The 23,811-nt window shown below is 37.6% G+C and overlaps 1 non-coding gene across 1 annotated transcript; it reads left to right on the forward strand.

Moving 5' to 3' along the window:
* Window positions 1–19,329: 19,329 nt before the first annotated feature.
* On the forward strand, window positions 19,330–19,401 carry TRNAE-UUC (transfer RNA glutamic acid (anticodon UUC)). Its single transcript has one exon. It is a non-coding gene; the product is annotated as a tRNA-Glu (tRNA).
* Window positions 19,402–23,811: the final 4,410 nt, after the last annotated feature.

Below are 23,811 nucleotides of genomic sequence, written 5' to 3' on the forward strand. Positions count from 1 at the left end.
GTGTATGATTTCCTCTTTCTAAACTGTACCACTGATTTCCCCATAGGAATACTGGGCAGACATGTGGGTGGAAAACTCGACAACTGACAGCCTATTAGTTTAAGACTTTTTTTCTTCTTCTCCCTCCCACTTTTTTTTTTCCCAATTCCTGGGATTTGGCCACAGGAGAATGAAACTAAAAGTTGTTTCATTCCCATTGCCCAAAATCAACCAAAAGTCAGAGGGCAAGGAAGCCCACCGATGTGGTCCATACAGGTCAACCTCCCAAGGAAGAAAGCAGGGTGGAAAAGGGTAGAAAGTGCATTTGGAGGGGCAAACGAAATACCTAGCACAGCCACCAAGATTTTGAGATTCTGAGGACAGACTCCTCAGAGCCTGATACAGTGCTGGAACTATCTAAAAGGAATTTACTGAATCACATAACTGAAAAGTCCAGGAACTCTAAGATGTCATTAGGAACCAGTCTCTCTCCATCTATCTATTCTGCTTTCCATCGCATTGGCTTCATTCTCAGGCTCCACAAATCAAGATATGCATGATGGCCGCCAGCATTGCCAGGCCGACATCCTTAAAGGCTAATTCCCCTTTGAAAAGATAGCTTCTCTTCCCTGATAGTTCAAATAAAAATTCTGAGTCTCTCACTGGCTTGAATTGGACTCTGTGTCCATCCCTGAACCAACCTCTGTGGCCACAGGGGGAAACTTCTCTAGTTGGCCAGGCTTGAGTCACATGCCCAGCCCTGGATCTTGGGGTGATATCAATACCACTCAACCTGCCTGGAATGGAAGTCAGGGAGAGGTGATCCTCCGGAGGAAAACTGAAGTGTTGTTACCAAAGAAGGGTGTACGGATGGGAAGTGGAAGATAGAATAGATGTTCACTACATTTTGTCAGTGTCCTGTCAAATCCTATACCTACTTATGGTTGTATCTGAACTTTTAGACTAAAATCTTTTCAAATTTTTAACATTAAGATCTGCAAAGAACAGTCCTTTCACTCTACTCTGGCATTTTGTCAACACCTTTTGCTTGGAAGAAAAGGAAGGTGGAAAGAGAAAGAAAGAAACCATCTTGATTTGTTCTACTTTGTCTTTACCAAAGAGAATTCCAAAATTTAAATCTGCATTCAGAGTCTGGCTTCCATAAAACATTTTCTTCCCGGAATAGAATGATATAACCTTCATAAAACAGTTAACTTGAATCATAAAAGTATCTGACTTGAATCAGAACAAACATGTTCACAAATGAGATGCAGGAGGAGGGTCACATCCTTTCCCTCCTCTCCAATCCTCTGGCTGATGATATCATCTTGTATATAGAAAATCCTAACCTCCTAGAGAAATAGAAATAAAAACAAAAATAAACAAATGGGACCTAATGAAACTTAAAAGCTTTTGCACAGCAAAGGAAACCATAAACAAGACCAAAAGACAACCCTCAGAATGGGAGAAAATATTTGCAAATGAAGCAACTGACAAAGGATTAATCTCCAAAATTTACAAGCAGCTCATGCAGCTCAATATCAAAAGAACAAATAACCCAATCCAAAAATGGGCAGAAGACCTAAGTAGACATTTCTCCAAAGAAGATATACAGATTGCCAACAAACACAAGAAAGAATGCTCAACATCATTAATCATTAGAGAAATGCAAGTCAAAAGTACAATGAAATATCATCTCACACCAGTCAGAATGGCCATCATCAAAAAATCTACAAACAGTAATTGCTGGAGAGGGTGTGGGGAAAAGGGACCCCTCTTGCACTGTTGGTTGGAATGTAAATTGATACAGCCACTATGGAGAACAGTATGGAGGTTCCTTAAAAAACTACAAATAGAACTACCATATGACCCAGCAATCCCTCTACTGGGCATATACCCTGAGAAAACCATAATTCAAAAAGAGTCATGTACCACAATGTTCATTGCAGCTCTATTTACAATAGCCAGGACATAGAAGCAACCTAAGTGTCCATCGACAGATGAATGGATAAAGAAGATGTGGCACATATATACAATGGAATATTACTCAGCCATAAAAAGAAACGAAATTGAGTTATTTGTAGTGAGGTGGATGGACCTAGAGTCTGTCATACAGAGTGAAGTAAGTCAGAAAGAGAAAAACAAATACCATATGCTAACACATATATATGGAAACTAAAAGAAAAAAAAAAGGTTCTCACGAACCGAGGGGCAGGACAGGAATAAAGACACAGACATAGAGAATGGACTTGAGGACACGGGGAGTGGGAAGGGTAAGCTGGGACAAAGTGAGAGAGTAGCACTGACATATATACACTACCAAATGTAAAATAGATAGCTAGTGGGAAGCAGCTGTATTGCACAGGGAGATCAGCTCAGTGCTGTGTGATCACCTAGAGGGGTGGGATAGGAAGGGTGGGAGGGAGACACAAGAGGGAGGGGATGTGGGGATATATGTATACATATAGCTGATTCACTTTGTTATACAGCAGAAACTAACACAACATTGTAAAACAATTATACTCCAATAAAGATGTTTAAAAAAAAAAGACTATTACAGCTAAAGAACAAGTTCACTAAGGTCTCAAGATAAAACATCAATATAAAAAAATCAGTTGTGGGACTTCCCTGGTGGCGCAGTGGTTAAGAATCTGCCTGCCAATGCAGGGGACATGGGTTCGATCCCTGGTCCAGGAAAATCCCACATGCTGCGGAGCAACTAAGCCCGTGTGCCACAACTACTGAGCCTGCACTTTAGAGCCCGTGAGCCACAACTACTGAGCCCTCATGCCACAACTACTGAAGCCCGCGTGCCTAGAGCCCATGCTCTGCAACAAGACAAGCCACTGCAGTGAGAAGCCTGTGACCACAACAAAGAGTAGCCCCCACTAGCCGCAACTAGAGAATGCCTGTGCACAGCAACAAAGACACAATGCAGCCAAAAATAAATAAATAAATTTATTTAAAAAAAAAATAATAAGATTTTTAAAAATTTAAAAATAAAAAATCAGTTGTCTTTCTCTACACTAGCAGTGAACAATTTCAAAGTGAAATTAACAAAATAATTCCATTTATGATAGAATAAAAGAGCAACAAAATACTTAGAAAAAGATTAACAAAAGAAGTGTAAGACTTGTACACTGAAAACTACATAATATTGTTGAAATAAATTAAAGAACTAAATAAATGGAAAAACACTGGTGTTCATGGATTAGAAGATTAATAGTGCTAAAATGGTCATACACCCCAAATTGATCTACATATTCAATACAAACTTTTCAAAACTCCAACTTCCTTTCTTCTTTAGAAATTAACAAGGTGATCCTAAAAGTCATATGGAAATGTAAGGAACTCAGAAAAAACGAAGTAATCTTGAAAAACAAAAATCTGGAAGACTCATACATCCCAATTTCAAAACTTACTACAAAACTAGAGTAATTAAAATAGTGTGGTATTGTCATAAGGATAGGCATATAGATCACTGGAATAGAACTGAGAGTCCAGAAAAAAACCCACACGTCTATGGCCAATCGATTTTTCAAAATGGTGCTACATCCATTCAATAGTCAAAGAATAGTCTCTTCAACAAATGGTGCTGGGACAATATACATGCAAAAGAATGAATTTGGATCTTTACCTCACACGATATACAGAAATTGGCCCTAAATGGATCAAAGATATAAATGTAAGAGCTAAAACTATAAAAATCTTAGAAGAAAACCTAGACTTAAATTTTTGTGACCTTGGATTAAACAATGGTTTCTTAAATATAATGCCAAAAGCACAAGTGACAAAAGAAAAATAGATAAATTTGACTTCATCAAAATTAAAAACTTTTGTGCTTCAAAGGACACTATCAAGAAAGTGAAAATACAACCCACAGAATAGAAGAAAATCTTTGTAAATTATATATCTGTTAAGGTAGGGGTCCACAACCTCCAGGCTGTGGACTGGTACCAGTCCTTGGCCTGTTAGGAACCGGGCTGCACAGCAGGAGGTGAGCAGTGGGCGAGCGAGCAAAGCTTCATCTGCTGCTCCCCATCGCTTGCATTACTACCTGAACGATCCCCTCCCCCCACTTCCGCCCCTGGTCCGTGGAAAAACTGTCTTCCAAGAAACCAGCCCCTGGTGCCAAAAATGTTGGGGACCGCTGTGATAAGGGACTAGTATCCAGAATATATAAAAAACTCTTACAACGCAACAGTAAAAAGACAACCCAATTTAAAATGTGCAAAGAATCTAAATAGATATTTCTCCAAAGGAGATATACAAATGGCTAATATGCATATGAAAAGACGTTAAGTATCATTAGTCATTAGGGAAATGCAAATCAAAACCACTATGAGATACCATTTCACATCCACTACAATGGTTATAATAATTTTTCTTTAAAAAAGAACAGTAAGAAGTATTGAGGATATGGAGAAGTTAGAACCTTCATACACTGTTGGAGAGACCATAAAATGGTGAAGCCACTTTGGAAAAACAGTTTGGCAATTCTTCAAAAGGTCAAACATAGAGTTTACCAAATGACCCAGCAATTCCACTCCTAAATATACATGAGAGATAATTAAAAACATATGTCCACTCAAAAACATGTACACAAATGTTCATAGCAGCATTATTCATAATAACCAAAAAATGGGAAGAACCCAAATGTCCACCAACTGATGAATGGATAAACAAAGTGTGACATATCCATACAATGGAATATTATTCAGTCATAAAAGGAAATGAAATACCGATGCATGCTACAGCATGGATGAATCTCAAAACATTATGTTAAGTGAAAGGAGCCAAACACAAAAGGCCACATGTATGATTCCATTTGTATGACATGTCCAGAACAGGCAAATCCGTAAAGACATAAAATAGATCCGTGGTTGCCGGGGGGCTGGAAGGAGGGGGAATGGAGAGTGACTGTTAATGGGGATGAGAATATCTAACTATCTATCTGTCCGTCTATCCATCTATATATAGAGAGAGGGAGAGAAATTTCTGGGTCATATGGTAATTTTATGTTTAACTCTGAGGAACTGCCAGACTGTTTTCCAAAGCAGCTGCACCATTTTACAGTCCCACCAGCAATGTATGAGGGTTCCAATTTCTTTACACCCTTGGCAACACTTTTACTATTTTTTTTTTTATTAGAGCCATCCCACTAGGAGTGCAGTGGCATCTCATTGTGGTTTTGATTTGCATTTCCCTGATGACTAATGACGTAGAGCATTTTTTTTTTCTTGTGCTCATTGGCCATTTGTATATTTTCTTTGGAGAGATGTCTATTTAGATCCTGTGCTCGTTTTTAGTTTGGTTGTCTTTTTACTCTTGATTTGTTAAAGTTATTTATATATTCTGGATACTAGACCTTTATCAAATATAAGATTTGCAAAAATTTTCTCCCATTTTATGGGCTGTCTTTTCAATTTCTTGATGGAATCCTTCGAAGTACAAAAGTTTTAAATTTTGATAGAGTCCAATTTATCTATTTTTTCTTTTGTTGCCTGTGTTTTTGGTGTCATATCTAAGAAACTCTTTCCTAACTGAAGGTCATGAAAATTTACTCCTATATTTTCTAAGCGTTTTATAGCTCTAGCTTTTACATTTAGATCTATGACCATTTTGAGTTACCACACTCTTAATTACTATAGCTTTGTAGCAAGTTGTGAACTCAGGAAGTGTAAGTCTTCCAACTTTGTTCTTCTTTTTAAAGATTTTTTTTTCTTTTTAAAGATTATTTTTGGCTTTCCTGCATCCCTTTAATTTCCATATAAATTTTTTGATCTGCCTGTCAATTTCCGCAAGAAAGGTTATATTTCAATGGTTGCTTTAGAGTTTATACCAGGTTTCTTAATCTCAGCATTGTTAACTTTTTGGGCCAGGTAATTCTTTGTTTTGGGGACTGTCCTGTGCATTTTGGAATGTTTGGCAGCATCCCTGGCCTCTATCTAATAGATATCAGTAGTATCCCCTTCACTTTTGGAAACCAAAAATGTCTCCAGACATTCCTAAATGTCTTCCGGGGATCAAAATCACCCCTGATTGAGAACCACTGGTTTAGGGTATATATCTTTAACATCACAATCCACCTTCAAGTTATATTATACTACTTCACATATTGTATGTGAACCTTACTGTAGTATACTTCCACTTCTCCCCTGTGGGCCTTTCTGCTATTGTTATCATACATTTTACTTATTCATATATCATAAGCCCCACAACACATTGTTATTATTTTTATTTAAACAGTAAACTATTTTTAAAGATTTAAATAATAAGAAAAATTCTTAATATTTAATTATGTAGTTACCATTTCCAATTCTCTTTATTCCTTTGAGTAGATCCAGATTCCATTTCCAGATTCCATTTTCATGCTGCTTGAAGGACGTTCTTTAATGTGTTTTATAGTGCAGAACTGCTCGTGATTGTTTGTTTCAGCTTTTGTATGCCCGAAAGTCTTTATTTTTGCCTTTGTTTTTGAAAAATATTTTGATGAATATAGAATTCTTGATTAAGAGTGCTCGCTTTCACTTTAAAGATGTTGCTTCACTGTCTTCTGGCTTGTTTCTTTTATAAATTTATTTATTTATTTTTGGCTGCGTTGGGTCTTCATTGCTGCATGCAGGCTTTCTCTAGTTGCAGCGAGTGGGAGCTGCTCTTCGTTGCAGTGCGCGGGCTTCTCATTGCGGTGGCTTCTCTTGTGGAGCACAGGCTCTAGGAGCATGGGCTTCAGCAAGGGCTTCAGTAGTTGTGGCACGTGGGCTCAGTAGTTGTGGCTCGTGGGCTCTAGAGCACAGGCTCAATAGTTATGGTGCATGGGTTTAGTTTCTCCATGGCATGTGGGATCTTCCCGGACCAGGGCTCGAACTCGTATCCCCTGCATTGGCAGGTGGATTCTTAACCACTGCACCACCAGGGAAGTCCCTGGCTTGTTTCTTCAAGAAATCTGATGTCAACCTTTGTACATAACATATTTTTTCTCCTGCTGTTTGTGAGATTTTCTCTGTATCACTATTCTTAAGCAACGTGATATTATGTGCCTGGCATAGTTTCCATGTTCCTTGTGCTGGGAGTTCATTGATCTTCTTGGATCTGTAAGCTTATAGTTTTCATTAAATTTTGAAGTAACTCAGCCATTATTCCTTCAAATATTTTTTCAGCTTCCACTCCCACCCCATCCTCTCCTTCAGGGACTCCAAATACACATATATATTGGGTCACTTAAAATTTTCCCACAACTCAGCGCAGTGGTTAAGAATCCACCTGTCAATGCAGGGGACACGGGTTCGATCCCTGGTCCAGGAAGATCCCACATGCCACGGAGCAACTAAGCCCACGAGCCACAACTACTGAGCCCGCGTGCCATAACTACTGAAGCCCACGCACCTAGAGCCTGTGCTCCTCAACAAGAGAAGCCAATGCAGTGAGAAGCATGCTCACCGAAACGAAAAGCAGCTCCCACTTGCTGCAACTAGAGCAAGCCCTCGTGCAGCAACAAAGATCCAAGGCAGCCAAAAATAAATAAAATAAATAAATTTATTTTTAAAAAGATGGACTGAAAATAATTTCCCACAACTCACTGATACTCTGATCTTTTTTTCAGTCTTTTTCTATCCATGTTTAATTTTGAATATTTTCTATTTTCATATCTTCACTAATATTTTCCTTTACAACTGGTAACCTATAGTTAAGCTAATACAGTGCTTATTTCATCTCAGATATTGTACACTTGATCTTAGCCAAAAGGCCGAGAAGCAATCATCTCAGATATTGTAGTTTTCATTTCTACAAGTCTGATTTGGGTTCTTTTTATATCTTCCATGTCTCTCTTTTTATGTTCAATATTATGTTCATAATATTCCTTTATAATCCTTTTAATGTCTGCATGAATCCATAGTGATGCCTTTTCTCTCATTCCTGATATTAGTAACTTGTGTCTTATTGCTTTTTTTCCCTAGAATCTTGCTGGAGGTTTATCAATTTCATTGATTTCCTTAAATACCAGCTTTTAATTTCATTGATTTTCTTCTATTGTTTTACTGTTTTCTACTTCATTGATTTCTGTTCTGATTTGTATTGGGGTTTTTTTCGTATTATTTTGGGTTTAATTTGCTCTTATGTTTTTGGTTTCTTAAAGTGGAAGCTTAGATCACTGAATTGGGAACTTTATTCTTTTCTCGTGTAAGTGCTTAGTTCTATGAACGTCCAAGGATATTTAGATTTAAACATGTCATGTTTACATTTCCCTCTAAGTAAGTTATGCTTTAGCCACACCTCAAAAATTCTAATATATTGTGCTTTTATTTTCATTCCCTTCAAAACACTTTCTAATTTCCCTTTTGATATCTTCCTTGACTAATGAATTATTTAGAAGTATATTATTTAGTTTCCAGATACTTGGAGATTTCCAGATACCGTACTGTGATTTCTAATTTAATTCCATTGTGGTGAGACAACATACTTTATATTATTTAAATAATTTGCATTATAGGTATTAATAAAAGTGTTGAATAAATTAATTTCAATTAAATATACCTGACCAAAAAAACCTGCAAATAAATAAATAAATAATTTAAAATATATTAAGACTTGTTTTATAACTCAGAATATTGTCTATCTTGGCAAATGATCACTTGAAATATGTATTCAGATGTTTGTGGGTGTAGAGTTCTATGAATATCAATTAAGTCAAATTGATTAATCATATTTTTCACATCTAGATGTTTATTGATTTAATAATTGTTTAATAATTGTTCAGTTATTACGAGAGTGGTGTTGAAATCTCTGACAATAATTTGTTTGGATTTGTCTATTTTTCCTTTCAGTTCTAAGTTTTTGCTTCATGTATTTTGAACCTCTGATATTAGTTACATAAAGATCTAGGAATGCTATGTCGTTTTTTTCCTTTTATTTTACTTTATTTTTTATTGAAGTGTAGTTGCTTTATAATATCGTGTTAGTTTCAGGTGTAGAGAGGATTGTTATGTCTTTTTGATGAATTGATCCCTTTATCATTATGAAATGACTTTGTTTTTCCCTGGTAATATTCTTTACTCTGCTTGAAATTAATGCAGCCATTTCAGCTTTATTTGATTAGTGTTAGCATGGTGTAATTGTTTCCTATTCTTATACTTTAGCCTATTTGTGTCTTTATATTTCAGGGGCTTTATTGTAGACCACACATAGTTGGGTCTTTCATATTTTTCATCCTGACAATCTCTACCATTTAATTGAGTTGTTTAGACCATTTATATACAATGTGATTATTGATTTGGTTGTATTTAAATCTACCATCTTGCTATTTGTTTTCTGTTGGTCCCATCTGTTCATTGTTCCCCCTTTCTATTTTTCTGTCTTCTATTGGAATTAATTGAGTTTTTAAAATGATTCTACCTTATTCTGTCTTCTGTTGGAATTAACTGAGTTTTTAAAATGATTCTACTTTATTGACTTATAGCTATATTGCTTCATTTATTTCTTGTGTGTTTTTTTAGACATTGTTTTAGGGTTTCATAGTAGATATCTTTAACTTATCACTGTCTACCTTCAAGTCATATTACACCACTTCATGTATCGTATAGGAACTTTACAACGATTAACTTCCATTTCATCTTTGTGTTATCATACATTTTTCTTCTATGTATGTTATAAACACCACACTTCATTGTTATTATGTTTGCTTTAACCTTTATCATTTTTCTGTTCTTAACATGACTTTTAATAGCTAAATAGTATTATGTACTATCCAGAGTATGGATGCATCAAAATTTATTTAATCAATTCCAAATTGTGCATTAAGGCTTTTACCTGTTTTTTCCTTGATATTAAAAATTATATAGCAATGAACATTCATGTGCTGAAATCTCTTTGCACACTTCTGATTATTTCTTATTTTTTTGCTGTGGCAAAAAAAAACACACAACATAAAATTTACCATCTTAACCATTTTTAAGTGTATAGTTCAGTACCATTCAGTAAATTCACATTCTTGTGAAACAGATCTCCAAAACTTTTTCATCTTACAAATCTGAAACTTTGTGCCCATGAAACAACAACGCTTCTTTTCCCATTTCCCCCAGCCTCTGGTAACAACCATTCTATTTTCTGTTTCTATGAACTTAGATATCTCATATAAGTGAAATCATACAGTATTTGTCTTCATGTGGCTGGCTTATTTCATTTAGCATAATGCCCTCAAGGTTCATCCGCGTTGTAGCATGTGACAGAATTTCCTTCCTTTTTAAGGCTGAATAATATGCCATTGTATGTATATTCCATATTTTGTTTACCCATTCATATGTTGATGAACATTTGGGTTATTTCCACCTTTTGGCCATTATGAATAATGCTGCTCTGAACATGGATGAACAAATATCTTTTTGAGACCCTGCTTTCAATTTTTCAGGGTACATGCCCAGAAGTGAGATTGTTGGATAATATGGTACTTCTATTTTTAATTTTTTAAGGAACCTCCATATTGCTTTCCATAGCAGTTGCACCATTTTACAATCCCATCAGCAGTGCACAAGGGTACCAATTTCTCCACATCCTTGTCATCACTTGTTATTTTCTGTTTTGTGATAGTAGCCATGCCAATGAGTGTGAGGAAGCTCATAGATCTGTGCTTCATTAGGGTTGATGTCTAGAGTTTTATTTTGTTTCTTTGATTGGGCCATGTTTCCCTGTTTCTCTGTATACCTTGTAATTTTTTGCTGGGCTTTGGGTATTTGAAAAACAACCACTTCTCCCTATCTTTAAGTGCTAGCTTCTTGCAAGGGAAGACCTTCACCAAGCATCCCTGCAGGAGGTTCTAGGACCTCTCAAACCTTTTCTGATCTCTTGCTCCCCCCCGTGTCTACCTGCAGAACTACAGCCCTAATATGCTGTTCTCTATTCTCAGAAGCTTCCAAACTCTGGTGCTGGTCCCATCAGTGTTCTGAGTCAGGCAAGAGAGAAACTAGTCCCTCTGGCAGTCCCAGACAAGTCAGAATGTTGGACATATGGTCCATTTTTATTCCTTCTGGAGAGAGGAGCTCCAGTATGGAGGGTTTCCCCCTGGTTACTCTGTAATATGCAGAACAGGGGGAGTGACATGAATGAGTAAACAAAAATGCCACGAATTTTCCTACCCTTTCACTGGAATCCCTCTTGTTTTTATAAGGGCCTAGTTGCTGTAGCTTCTCAACTGGTATCTAGAGTTCTCACAGAGGTATTCTGGTCTGTGTGTTATTGTTAACGCAGTGTCTCTGTGGAGAAAGGAGGGCCTGTAGCTTCCTAGTCCACCATCCTGTACCCTTTGCCAATTTTATTTTAAGTGTGAGTCCCCCTTCTGCCTCAGACCTTCAGTTCCCCTTTGCAGAGACAATCACTGTGGTGGTTTTTTTTTTAATATTTATTTATTTGGCTGCACCGGGTCTTAGTTGCAGCACGTAGGATCGTTAGTTGTGGCATGTGGGATCCTCAGTTGCAGCATGCGAACTCTTAGTTGCAGCATGTGGGAACTAGTTCCCTGACCAGGGATCAAACCTGGGCCCCCTGCACTGGGAGTGTGGAGTCTTAGCCACTGGAACACCAGGGAAGTCCTCTTGTTCCCTTTGCCCTTTTTTTAAAAAAAAAAAATCTTTATTGGAGTATAATTGCTTTACAATGGTATGTTAGTTTCTGCTGTATAACAAAGTGAATCAGTTATACATATACATATGTCCCCATATCTCTTCCCTCTTGCATTTCCCTCCCTCCCACCCTCCGTATCCCACCTCTCTAGGTGGTCAAAAAGCACCGATCTGGGCTTCCCTGGTGGCGCAGTGGTTGAGAGTCCGCCTGCCGATACAGGGGACACGGGTTCGTACCCTGGTCCGGGAAGATCCCACATGCCGCGGAGTGGCTGGGCCCGTGAGCCATGGCCGCTGAGCCTGTGCGTCCAGAGCCTGTGCTCCGCAACAGGAGAGGCCACAAGAGTGAGAGGCCCGCGTACCTCAAAAAAAAAAAAAAAAAAAAAAAAGCACCGATCTGATCTCCCTGTGCTATGCGGCTGCTTCCCAGTAGCTATCTATTTTATGTTTGGTACTGTATATATGGCCCTGCCACTCTCTCACTTTGTCCCAGCTTACCCTTCCCACTCCCCGTATTCTCAAGTCCATTCTCTAGCAGGTATGCATCTTTATTCCTGTCTTGCCCCTAGGTTCTTCATGACCATTTTTTTTCTTAGATTCCATATATATGTGTTAGCATATGGTATTTGTTTTTCTCTTTCTGACTTACTTCACTCTGTATGACAAACTCTAGGTCCATCCACCTCACTACAAATAACTCAATTTCGTTTCTTTTTATGGCTGAGTAATATTCCATTGTATATATGTGCCACATCTTCTTTATCCATTCATCTGTTGATGGACACTTAGGTTGCTTCCATGTCCTGGCTATTGTAAATAGAGCTGCAATGAACATTGTGGTACTTTACTCTTTTTGAATTATGGTTTTCTCAGGGTATATGCCCACTAGTGGGATTGCTGGGTCATATGGTAGTTCTATTTTTAGTTTTTTAAGGAATCTCTATACTGTTCTCCATAGTGGCTTATCAATTTACATTCCCACCAACAGTGCAAGAGGGTTCCCTTTTCCCCACACCCTCTCCAGCAATTAATGTTTGTAGATTTTTTTATGATGGCCATTCTGACCGGTGTGAGATGATATCTCATTGTACTTTTGACTTGCATTTCTCTAATGATTAATGATGTTGAGCATTCTTTCATGTGTTTGTTGGCAATCTGTATATCTTCTTTGGAGAAATGTCTATTTAGGTCTTCTGCCCATTTGTGGATTCGGTTGTTTGTTTGTTTTTTGATATTGAGCTGCATGAGCTGCTTGTAAATTTTGGAGATTAATCCTTTGTCAGTTGCTTCATTTGCAAATATTTTCTCCCATTCTGAGGGTTGTCTTTTGGTCTTGTTTATGGTTTCCTTTGCTATGCAAAACCTTTTAAGTTTCATTAGGTCCCATTTGTTTATTTTCGTTTTTGTTTCCATTTCTCTAGGAGGTGGGTCAAAAAGGATCTTGCTGTGATTTATGTCATAGACTATTCCTCCTATGTTTTCCTCTAAGAGTTTGATAGTGTCTGGCCTTACATTTAGGCCTTTAATCCATTTTGAGTTTATTTTTGTGTATGGTGTTAGAGAGTGTTCTCATTTTATTCTTTTACATGTACCTGTCCAGTTTTCCCAGCACCACTTATTGAAGATGCTGTCTTTTCTCCACTGTATATTCTTGCCTCCTTTGTCAAAGATAAGGTGACTATATGTGCATGGGTTTATCTCTGGGCTTTCTATCCTGTTCCATTGATCTATATTTCTGTTTTTGTGCCAGTACCATACTGTCTTGATTACTGTAGCTTTGTAGTATAGTCTGACGTCAGGGAGCCTGACTCCTCCAGCTCCGTTTTTCTTTTTCAAGATTGCTTTGGCTATTCGGGGTCTTTTGTGTTTCCATAAAAATTGTGAAGTATTTTGTTCTAGTTCTGTGAAAAATGCCAGTGGTAGTTTGATAGGGATTGCATTGAATCTGTAGATTGCTTTGGGTAGTAGAGTCATTTTTACAATGTTGATTCTTCCAATCCAAGAACATGGTATATCTCTCCATCTATTTGTATCATCTTTAATTTCTTTCATCAGTGTCTTATAATTTTCTGCATACAGGTCTTTTGTCTCCTTAGGTAGGTTTATTCCTAGATATTTTTTTCATTTTGTTGCAGTGGTAATTGGGAGTGTTTTCTTAATTTCACTTTCAGATTTTTCATCATTAGTGTATAGGAATGCAAGAGATTTCTGTGCATTAATTTTGTATCCTGCTACTTTACCAAATTCATCAATTAGCTCTAGTAGTTTTCTGGTAGCATCTTTAGGATTCTCTATGTATAGTATCATGTCATCTGCAAACAGTGACAGCTTTACTTCTTCTTTTCCAATTTGGATTCCTTTTATTTCTTTTCCTTCTGATTGCTGTGGCTAAAACTTCCAAAACTATGTTGAATAAGAGTGGTGAGAGTGGGCAACCTTGTCTTGTTCCTGATCTTACTGGAAATGGTTTCAGTTTTTCACCATTGGGGATGATGTTGGCTGTGGGTTTGTCGTATATGGCCTTTATTATGTTGAGGAAAGTTCCCTCTATGCCTACTTTCTGCAGGGTTTTTATCATAAATGGGTATTCAATTTTGTCAGAAGCTTTCTCTGCATCTATTGAGATGATCATATGGTTTTTCTCCTTCAATTTGTTAATATGGTGTATCACATTGATTGATTTGCGTATATTGAAGAATCCTTGCATCCCTGGGATTAATCCCACTTGATCATGGTGCATGATCCTTTTAATGTGCTGTTGGATTCTGTTTGCTAGTATTTTGTTGAGGATTTTTGCATCTATGTTCATCAGTGATATTGGCCTGTAGTTTTCGTTCTTTGTGACGTCTTTGTCTTGTTTTGGTATCAGGGTGATGGTGGCCTTGTAGAATGAGTTTGGGAGTGTTCCTCCCTCTGTTATATTTTGGAAGAGTTTGAGAAGGATAGGTGTTAGCTCTTCTCTAAATGTTTGATAGAATTCGCCTGTGAAGCCATCTGGTCCTGGGCTTTTGTTTGTTGGAAGATTTTTAATCACAGTTTCAATTTCAGTGCTTGTGATTGGTCTGTTCATATTTTCTATTTATTCCTGGTTCAGTCTCAGAAGGTTGTGCTTTTCTAAGAATTTGTCCATTTCTTCCAGGTTGTCCATTTTATTGGCATAGAGTTGCTTGTAGTAATCTCTCATGATCCTTTGTATTCCTGCAGTGTCAGTTGTTACTTCTCCTTTTTCATTTCTAATTCTATTGATTTGAGTCTTCTCCCGTTTTTTCTTGATGAGTCTGGCTAATGGTTTATCAATTTTATCTTCTCAAAGAACCAGCTTTTAGTTTTATTGATCTTTGCTATCATTTCCTTCATTTCTTTTTCATTTATTTCTGATCTGATCTTTATGATTTCTTTCCTTCTGCTAACTTTGGGGGTTTTGGTTCTTCTTTCTCTAATTGCTTTAGGTGTAAGGTTAGGTTGTTTATTTGAGATGTCTCTTGTTTCTTGATGTAGGATTCTATTGATATGAACTTCCCTCTTAGAACTGCTTTTGCTGCATCCCATAGGTTTTGGGTCGTTGTGTTTTCATTGTCTTTTGTTTCTAGGTATTTTTTGATTTCCTCTTTGATTTCTTCAGTGATCTCTTGGTTATTAAGTAGTGTATTGTTTAGCCTCCATGTGTTTGTATTTTTTACAGATTTTTTCCCTGTAATTGATATCTAGTTTCATAGTGTTGTGGTCGGAAAAGATACTTGATATGATTTCAATTTTCTTAAATTTACCAAGGCTTGATATGTGACCCAAGATATGATCTATCCTGAAGAATGTTCCAAGAGCACTTGAGAAGAATGTGTATTCTGTTGTTTTGGGATGGAATGTCCTATAAATATCAATTAAGTCCATCTTGTTTAATGTATCATTTAAAGCTTGTGTTTCCTTATTTATTTTCATTTTGGATGATCTGTCCATTGGTGAAAGTGGGGTGTTAAAGTCCCCTACTATGATTGTGTTACTGTTGATTTCCCCTTTTATGGCTGTTAGTATTTGCCTTATGTATTGAGGTGCTCCTATGTTGGGTGCATAAATATTTACAATTGTTATATCTTCTTCTTGGATTGATCCCTTGATCATTATGTAGTGTCCTTCTTTGTCTCTTGTAATAGTCTTTGTTTTAAAGTCTATTTTGTCTGATATGAGAATTGCTACTCCAGCTTTCTTTTGACTTCCATTTGCATGGAATATCTTTTTCTGTCCCCTCACTTTCAGTCTGTATGTGTCCCTAGGTCTGAGGTGGGTCTCTTGTAGACAGCCTATATACAGGTCTTGTTTTTGTATCCATTCAGCCAGTCTATGTCTTTTGGCTTGAGCATTTAATCCATTTACATTTAAGGTAATTATCAGTATGTATGTTCCTATTACCATTTTCTTAATTATTTTGGGTTTGTTCTTGTAGGTCTTTTCGTTCTCTTGTGTTTCTTGCCTAGAGAAGTTCCTTTAGCATTTGCTGTAAAGCTGGTCTGGTGGTGCTGAATTCTCTTAGCTTTTGCTTGTCTGTAAAGGTTTTAATTTCTCTGTCAAATCTGAATGAGATCCTTGCTGGGTACAGTAATCTTGGTTGTAGGTTTTTCTCCTTCATCACTTTAAATATGTCCTGCCACTCTCTTCTGGCTTGCAGAGTTTCTGCTGAAAGATCAGCTGTTAACCTTATGGGGATTCCCTTGTGTGTTATTTGTTGTTTTTCCCTTGCTGCTTTTAATATGTTTTCTTTGTATTTAATTTTTGATAATTTGATTAATATGTGTCTTGGCGTGTTTCTCCTTGGATTTATCCTGTATGGGACTCTCTGTTCTTCCTGGACTTGATTAACTATTTCCTTTCCCATATTAGGGAAGTTTTCAACTATAATCTCTTCAAATATTTTCTCAGTCCCTTTCTTTTTCCCTTCTTTTTCTGGGACTCCTATAATTAGAATGTTGGTGCATTTAATGTTGTCCCAGAGGTCTCTGAGACTGTCCTCAATTCTTTTCATTTTTTTTTCTTTATTCTGCTCTGCAGTAGTTATTTCCACTCTTTTATCTTCCAGGTCACTTATCCATTCTTCAGCCTCAGTTATTCTGCTATTGATCCCTTTTAGAGAATTTTTAATTTCATTTATTGTGTTGTTCATCACTGTTTGTTTGCTCTTTAGGTCTTCTAGGTTCTTGTTAAACGTTTCTTGTATTTTCTCCATTCTATTTCCAAGATTTTGGATCATCTTTTCTATCATTATTCTGAATTATTTTTCAGGTAGACTGCCTATTTCCTCTTCATTTGTTAGGTCTGGTGGGATTTTATCTTGCTCCTTCATCTGCTGTGTTTTTCTCTACTTCTCATTTTGCTTAACTCACTGTGTTTGGGGTCTCCTTTTCGCAGGCTGCAGGTTCTTAGTTCCCCTTGTTTTTGGTGTCTGTCCCCAGTGGCTAAGGTTGGTTCAGTGGGTTGTGTAGGCTTCGCGGTGGAGGGGACTGGTGCTTGTGTTCTGGTGGATGAGACTGGATCTTGTCTTTCTGGTGGGCAGGACTGCATCTGGTGGTGTGTGTTTTGGAGTGTCTGCATCCCTGTGGCTGTGCTCTCCTCCACGGCCCCGAAGATTCCCCCCTCCGCCACCCGCAGTCTCCACCCGCGAAAGGGCTTCCTAGTGTGTGGAAACTTTTCCTCCTTCACACTTCCCTCCCAGAAGTGCAGGTCCTGTCCCTATTCTTTTGTCTCTGTTTTTTCTTTTTTCTTTTGCCCTATCCAGGTATGTGGGGAGTTTCTTGCCTTTTGGGAGGTCTGATGTCTTCTGCCAGTGTTCAGTAGGTGTTCTGTAGGAGTTGTTCCACATGTAGATGTATTTCTGATGTATTTGTGGGGAGGAAGTTGATTTCCACGTCTTACTCTTCCACCATCTTGAAGCTCCCTCCTTTTGCCCATTTTTTAGTCGGGTTTTTTAAATCATTCAGTTGTAGGAGTTCATTATATCCTCTACATATTAACCCCTTATCAGATACATGATTTACAAATATTTCTCCCTTTCCATGGGGATTCCTTTTCAATCTGTTTTGTGTCCTTTCATGCACAGAAGTTTTAAATTTTGATATAGTGCAGTTTATGCTTTTTAAAAATTTTGTTGCCTTCACTTTTGGTGTCAGATCCTAGAAATCATTGCTAAATCCATTCTTTTACTTTTAAACTATTTGTGTTTTTATATTTAAAGTGTGTTTCTTGTAGGAAACTTAGAGCTGGGCCTTGGTTTTAAATCCACTCTCTGAGAATCTCTGAATTAATTGGGGTGCAACCTCAATGGTGTATTTGCCCCGTTTATTTTTTTCTCCTTTTTTGCCTTATTTTTTATTAATTCCATGTTGTTTATGATTTCACTTTTTTACTTTTGTTGCTTTTATTAGCATTAGCTTTCTTTTGTTATTTTAAGGTTGCTTTAGAGTTTACAGTATACATTTTTAAGTTATCACAGTCTACCTTAATGTGATATTATACCATTTCACATATTATATGAGAACCTTACAATAGTACATTTCCATTTCGTCTCTCCTAGCCTTTATGTTATTTTTGTTATGCATTTTATTTTACATATATTTTAAACCCTACACTAGATTGTTAATATTATTTTAACAGTCAATTAAATTTTAGATATTTAAATAACAAGAAAAAATCATATATATGTATATCTCCTTGTTGTAACCATTTCCGGTGTTCTTTTTTCCTTTGTATAAATCTACATTTCCATCTATCATTTTCTTTCTGCCTGAAGAAATTCCTTTAACACTTCTTATAGTATGTGTCAGCTAATGATGCATTATTTCAGCTTTTGTATAGCTGAATAAGTATTTCACCTTCTTTCTTGATATTGTTAAAAACAAGACAACAGGTCACAAATGGAGTCACTTATGCTAAGCCCCATGTCACCAAACCGAGACTTAGTTAGCTTCAGCTTTCCCAGAAATGGAATCTTAAACCAGTCAGTCAGGAATCACCTGATCAGCACTAGTGAGGTCATCTTCCTGATAGACCCTGCCTTCCCCTAAAGGAAAGTGACCTTGCCACAACCGATTTCCTTGTTCCTGCTCCCTTCTGCCTATAAAAGTCTTTCATTTTGTACAGCTCCTCAGAGCTCCTTTCTATCTACTAGATGGGATGCTGCCCAATTCATGAATCATTGAATAAAGCCAATAAGATCTTTAAATTTTACTCAGTTGAATTTTGTTTTTTAACAATATTTTCACTTGGTATAAAATTCTAGGTTGGGGCTTCCCTGGTGGCGCAGTGGTTGAGAATCTGCCTGCTAATGCAGGAGACACGGGTTCGAGCCCTGGTCTGGAAGGATCCCACATGCCACAGAGCAACTAGGCCCGTGAGCCACAACTACTGAGCCTGTGCGTCTGGAGCCTGTGCTCTGCAACAAGAGAGGCCGCGATACTGAGAGGCCCGCACACCGTGATGAACAGTGGCCCCCGCTTGCCACAACTAGAGAAAGCCCTCACACAGAAACGAAGACCCAACACAGCAAAAATAAATTAATTAATTAATAAACTCCTACCCCCAACATCTTCTTTAAAAAAAAAAAATTCTAGGTTGATAATCATTTTTTTAATTTCAAGACTTTAAAGGTTTTGCTCCTCTGTCATCTTACATTATTTCTGATATGAGATCTACTATCATCCTTTTATGTAACCTATGTCTTGTTCTGGTTGCTTTTAAGATTTTCTTGGGGAATTCCCTGGTGGTCCAGTGGTTAGGACTTGGCACTTTCATTGCCATGGCCCGGGTTCAAACCCTGGTTGGGGAACTAAGATCTCACTTCCCACAAGCCACGCAGCGCAGCCAAAAAAATATATATATTTTTTTCTCCTCATTGTGAGCAACTTAATCATATATACCTTTAATCATATATGTGAGGTAGAGCAGGTGGAAGTCTTGTGACATTCAGGTAGGGAGAGGAGACCTCATGATGCTCAGCAGAGGAAGGGAGGGTAGACCTTGGAGTCTCTAGTTAGCAAAATCTAAAAATTTTATTTGGAAGGACGTGTTGATAACATACATTTCAAAGAGTCACAATATTTGTCCAATAAAATATTAAAGAACTAAAAACAAAACAGGGACTTTCTTGGTGGTCCAGTGGGTAAGACTCTGTGCTCCCAATGCAGGGGGCCTGGTTCGATCCCTGGTCGGGGAACTAGATCCCACATGCATGCTACAACTAAGAAAACATAGCACAACAAAGATCCTGTGTACCGCAACTAAGACCCAGCACAGCCAAAATTAATTAATTAATTAATTAAAATAAAAACAAAACAAAAAAATCATACATGCCTTGGTGTAGTGTTCTTCAATTTTTTGTGTGTGCTTGAGGTTCTTTGAGCTTCTTAGATCTGTGGGTTTATAGTTTTCATGAAATTTGGGGAAATTTTCAACTATTTTCTGTACTCCCTTCATTTGGGAACTCCAATTACACAAATACAGTTTTCTCACAGCTCAGTGATGCTTTGTTCATTTCTTTGGATGTTTTTTCTTCTGAGTGTGTCATTTTGGATAGTTTCCATTGCTATAGTTTCAAGTTTACTAATTTTTTTCTTGTGCAATGTCTAATTTACTGTTAGTCCCATCCAGTATATTTTTATTTCAAATTGCATATTTCTCAACTCCAGATATTTGATTTCTGTCTTTTTATATTATACATATCTTAACTTTTGAAGATATGGAGTTATAACTGTTTTAATAGTTATAATAACTGTTTTAATGCCTTTGCTGCCAATTCCAACATCTGTGTTATTTGGGGGCTGCTTTTGATTGGTTGATTTTTTGCATCTCATTATGAGTTATGTTTTCCTGCTTCTTTGCATGCCTAGAAATTTTTGGTTGGATACACAACACTGAGAATTTTAACTTGTTGAGTGCTAGTTGTTTCTGTAATCCTACAAATATTATTGAACTTTTTTCCTCAGAAACACTTAAGTTACACGGAAGCAGCTGAATCCTTTAGGATCTTGCTTTTATGATATTTTAGGTGGATTGAGAGCAGTGTTCAGTCTGAGTCTAAACATCCTCCACTACCTAGGCAAGAACCTCAGTATTCTATCCAATGTTCCATGTTTTACCAGTCTGGCTAAAGGGAACAGGCACTATTTCCACGTCTATTTGTGTTCCAATCCTTTGTGTGATTAATTCCTTAGCTTTGCGTAGTTTCTTCACATGTGTGAGCACATCAGTACTTGAGGGAACCCTCTGCAGGTCTCTGGAGTTATATATATGTATATATATTGATAGGTATCTATATCTATATATAGATATAGATATAGATCTTACTCTGTCTTCCAAATCATAGCTGCCTTAGTTTCCGCAGATTCTTCACTCCATCTCCTCAACTCATAGAGTTTTTCAGGTTCCACCTTGTTCCCTCTCCTTATGCTATGTCCTGGAAACTTCAGACAGCATGCTGAGCAAACATGGGGCTCACCTCATTTGTTTCCCATTTCTTAGGGATCACTGTCCTTCATTTCTTGATGTCCAGTGACTTGAAAACTATTATTTCATATCTGTTGTCCATTTGTAAAAGTGTAGTTTTCTTTTTCTTATAAGAGAGTAAATCCAGTCCCTGCTATTACCACCTTGGCCAGTAACGGAAATCTACCTCCTTTTTTGTTAAATTTTATTTCAAAGTATGCCAATCAGGCTTCAATCAAAGTAGCAGGACTACACTGTGTATGTGTGTGTGTGTGTGTGTGTGTGTGTGTACGTGCGCACACGTGCACACATGTGAGTGTGCATTTGAGTGTATGTGTGTAATTTTTCAGGGATTTGTTACAGAGATTTTACCTTACAGAATTGTGGGAACTAGTTAAGAAATCTCTGTAAGGCTGTTTTCTTCACATCTGATGCTGGAACTTGAAGTCCACAGTGCAGATAGTCAGGAAGGCAAGATGGACATAGATGTAAAGTGGGAGAGAACAAAAACAAACTGGAACCCACAAGCATGAGCTAGCGCTCCCAAGGACGAACTGAAACCTGCGTCAGTTTCTTGTTTCCTCCGACCCTGATAGAATGGGCATCCAGTAGAGGCCAAGACACCGTCTCAAAACTAAACTTACACACCTGACCCAAGAGTCAGAGGAGTTAAAGGAGAATCCAGGGGAAGGTGGGGGCAGTTCCAAACCCAGTTGCTGCCTTGTGCCAATGAGGTGAGTCAGCAGAAAAACAGCAACGTGATCAAGCTACAAAATGGCTACTGCTTCACTTCTGTCCTCTGAGTCTCCCACAATAATCTCTCTTGTGTCCCACCCTAGCTGGAAACTTAAAGGGAAAGGAATTCTGGGAAATGTAGCTGAACCTAAAGAAATTAATGCATTATAAACCTACCGTGAAGTATTTTATAATCTAAGTCATTTTGGTGAATGAAGTACTTCCTCCATTTCTATTTATACCCATTTATTCCTACTATAAAGAAAATTTAACTTTTAAACATTTACTTTGTATCCAACAACCTTAATGATGCTATTAATTGTATTAGTATTTATTAGTGTCTCTTGGATTTTCTGGGTATATACTCACACCAGAAAAAGTTATGTTTCTTTTTTCAATATTTATTATGTTAAATCATTTTATTCCTTTATTGCATTTATTAGAATATCTAAGAATATGTGGAATAATAATTATAATAGCATTCCTGTGTAATGCTTGGTTATCTGGGAAATGCTTTTAGTGTTTCATTCTTTAGAATGATATTTGTTGTTAGTTTTTAGTAAGGAGCCTTTAGGTAGGTGCTTTCTATTCCTCTTTTACCTTGCGTTTTTATTAGAGACAGTTACTGGATTTTATAAAAGCATTTAAAGTATATTATTAATATGTCCTATGATGTTCTTCTTTAATTCATTTTGTTATGAATTACAAGTATAGATTTATTTATGTTGAACAACCTTTGTATTCCCTTTATATATCCAAAATGATAATAATGGATTATATCTTCAGTTCAGAATTATTTTGACTGCAAGTAACAGAAAGCTTAATTAAAAATAGCCTCAACCATAAAGACATTGAATTATTCAGCAACACTAGAAGTCTGGAGCAGGTGGTTACAAGGTCTTTTGAGAGGCTGAATAAACTCATCAAGGACCCAGCTATCTCACTTTTCCATACTGCCATCAGAAGTATGCTCTAATAGAGTCGAATCCCTTTTACAATGTTTGACTGCTGACAGCTTTTAAGCTTCACCCTCCCTCTTCCCTTTGTGCCTCACATCTTGGCAAGCTGATAAGAAAGCCTGGGTTCTCCTTCCTTTGGCACCAGCCATAGATTCAAACCCCCAGGCCCCATCCCATGCACAGGAACCTTCACTCCAGCCCACCCCCTGACCACCATAAAAACCCCAAGCCAGTCTTCTTTCCTTGCTCTCTCAAGTCATTTCAGATCAGTTTGGGATGCCTGACCTGGTTGCCCCAGAAAGCCTCATTATGTAAGCAATAAACCTTTCATATCCTCTAGATATTTGTCAGTCTTGACATCAAAACCAAATTTGGGGTGGGGGTCCATTCTGTTTCTGTAGGGCGTCCACAACTGGTACTGTGAGCAGAATGCTGAGACAGTGACCACCACCACCAGGGGTCTGTCTTCTCTTGCTTTGACTTGCTAACTGACTCTGATGCCTGCTGGCTAGCTTGCCCTTTGAGCTGTGCTGCTTTGTGCTGCATTTGCTGAGTCCTACTGAGCCTCTGTTATTGATTTAACTGGCTTAAGTCAGAAGTTTCAGTAATTAATTGGCATTTAGGGATAGAAGTATAGGATCAGGGCCCTCCTTAAAGTGACCCTGGGTTGTGTCTTGGCCCAGACCTATCTGTGCGTCTTAGAATGAATCATCTGTCTTGATTCTAGCACAAGCTTTGACTAATGCTAGGCTCAGGGAAAAGAGATCATTTGGTTGTGTGTCTCAACAGCAGTACCTACTGTTCTATAGAGCAGTCATGGGAAAGACTACACCCTGTGCAATACACAGGCCCATTGGGTGGTTGCTCATGTGAAGGAAGATCATTCACTATTTGAAAAGGAGTTACTACCTGAATTTTTTTTTAAGATTTTATTTATTTATTTATCTATTTATGTTTGGCTGCGTTGGGTCTTCGTTGCTGCACACGGGCTTTCTCTAGTTGCGGCTGGGGGGGCTACTCTTCGTTGCAGTGTGCAGGCTTCTCATCGCGGTGGCTTGTCT

This window comes from Orcinus orca, chromosome X (genome assembly GCF_937001465.1).
Source record: "Orcinus orca chromosome X, mOrcOrc1.1, whole genome shotgun sequence".
NCBI lineage: Eukaryota > Metazoa > Chordata > Mammalia > Artiodactyla > Delphinidae > Orcinus > Orcinus orca.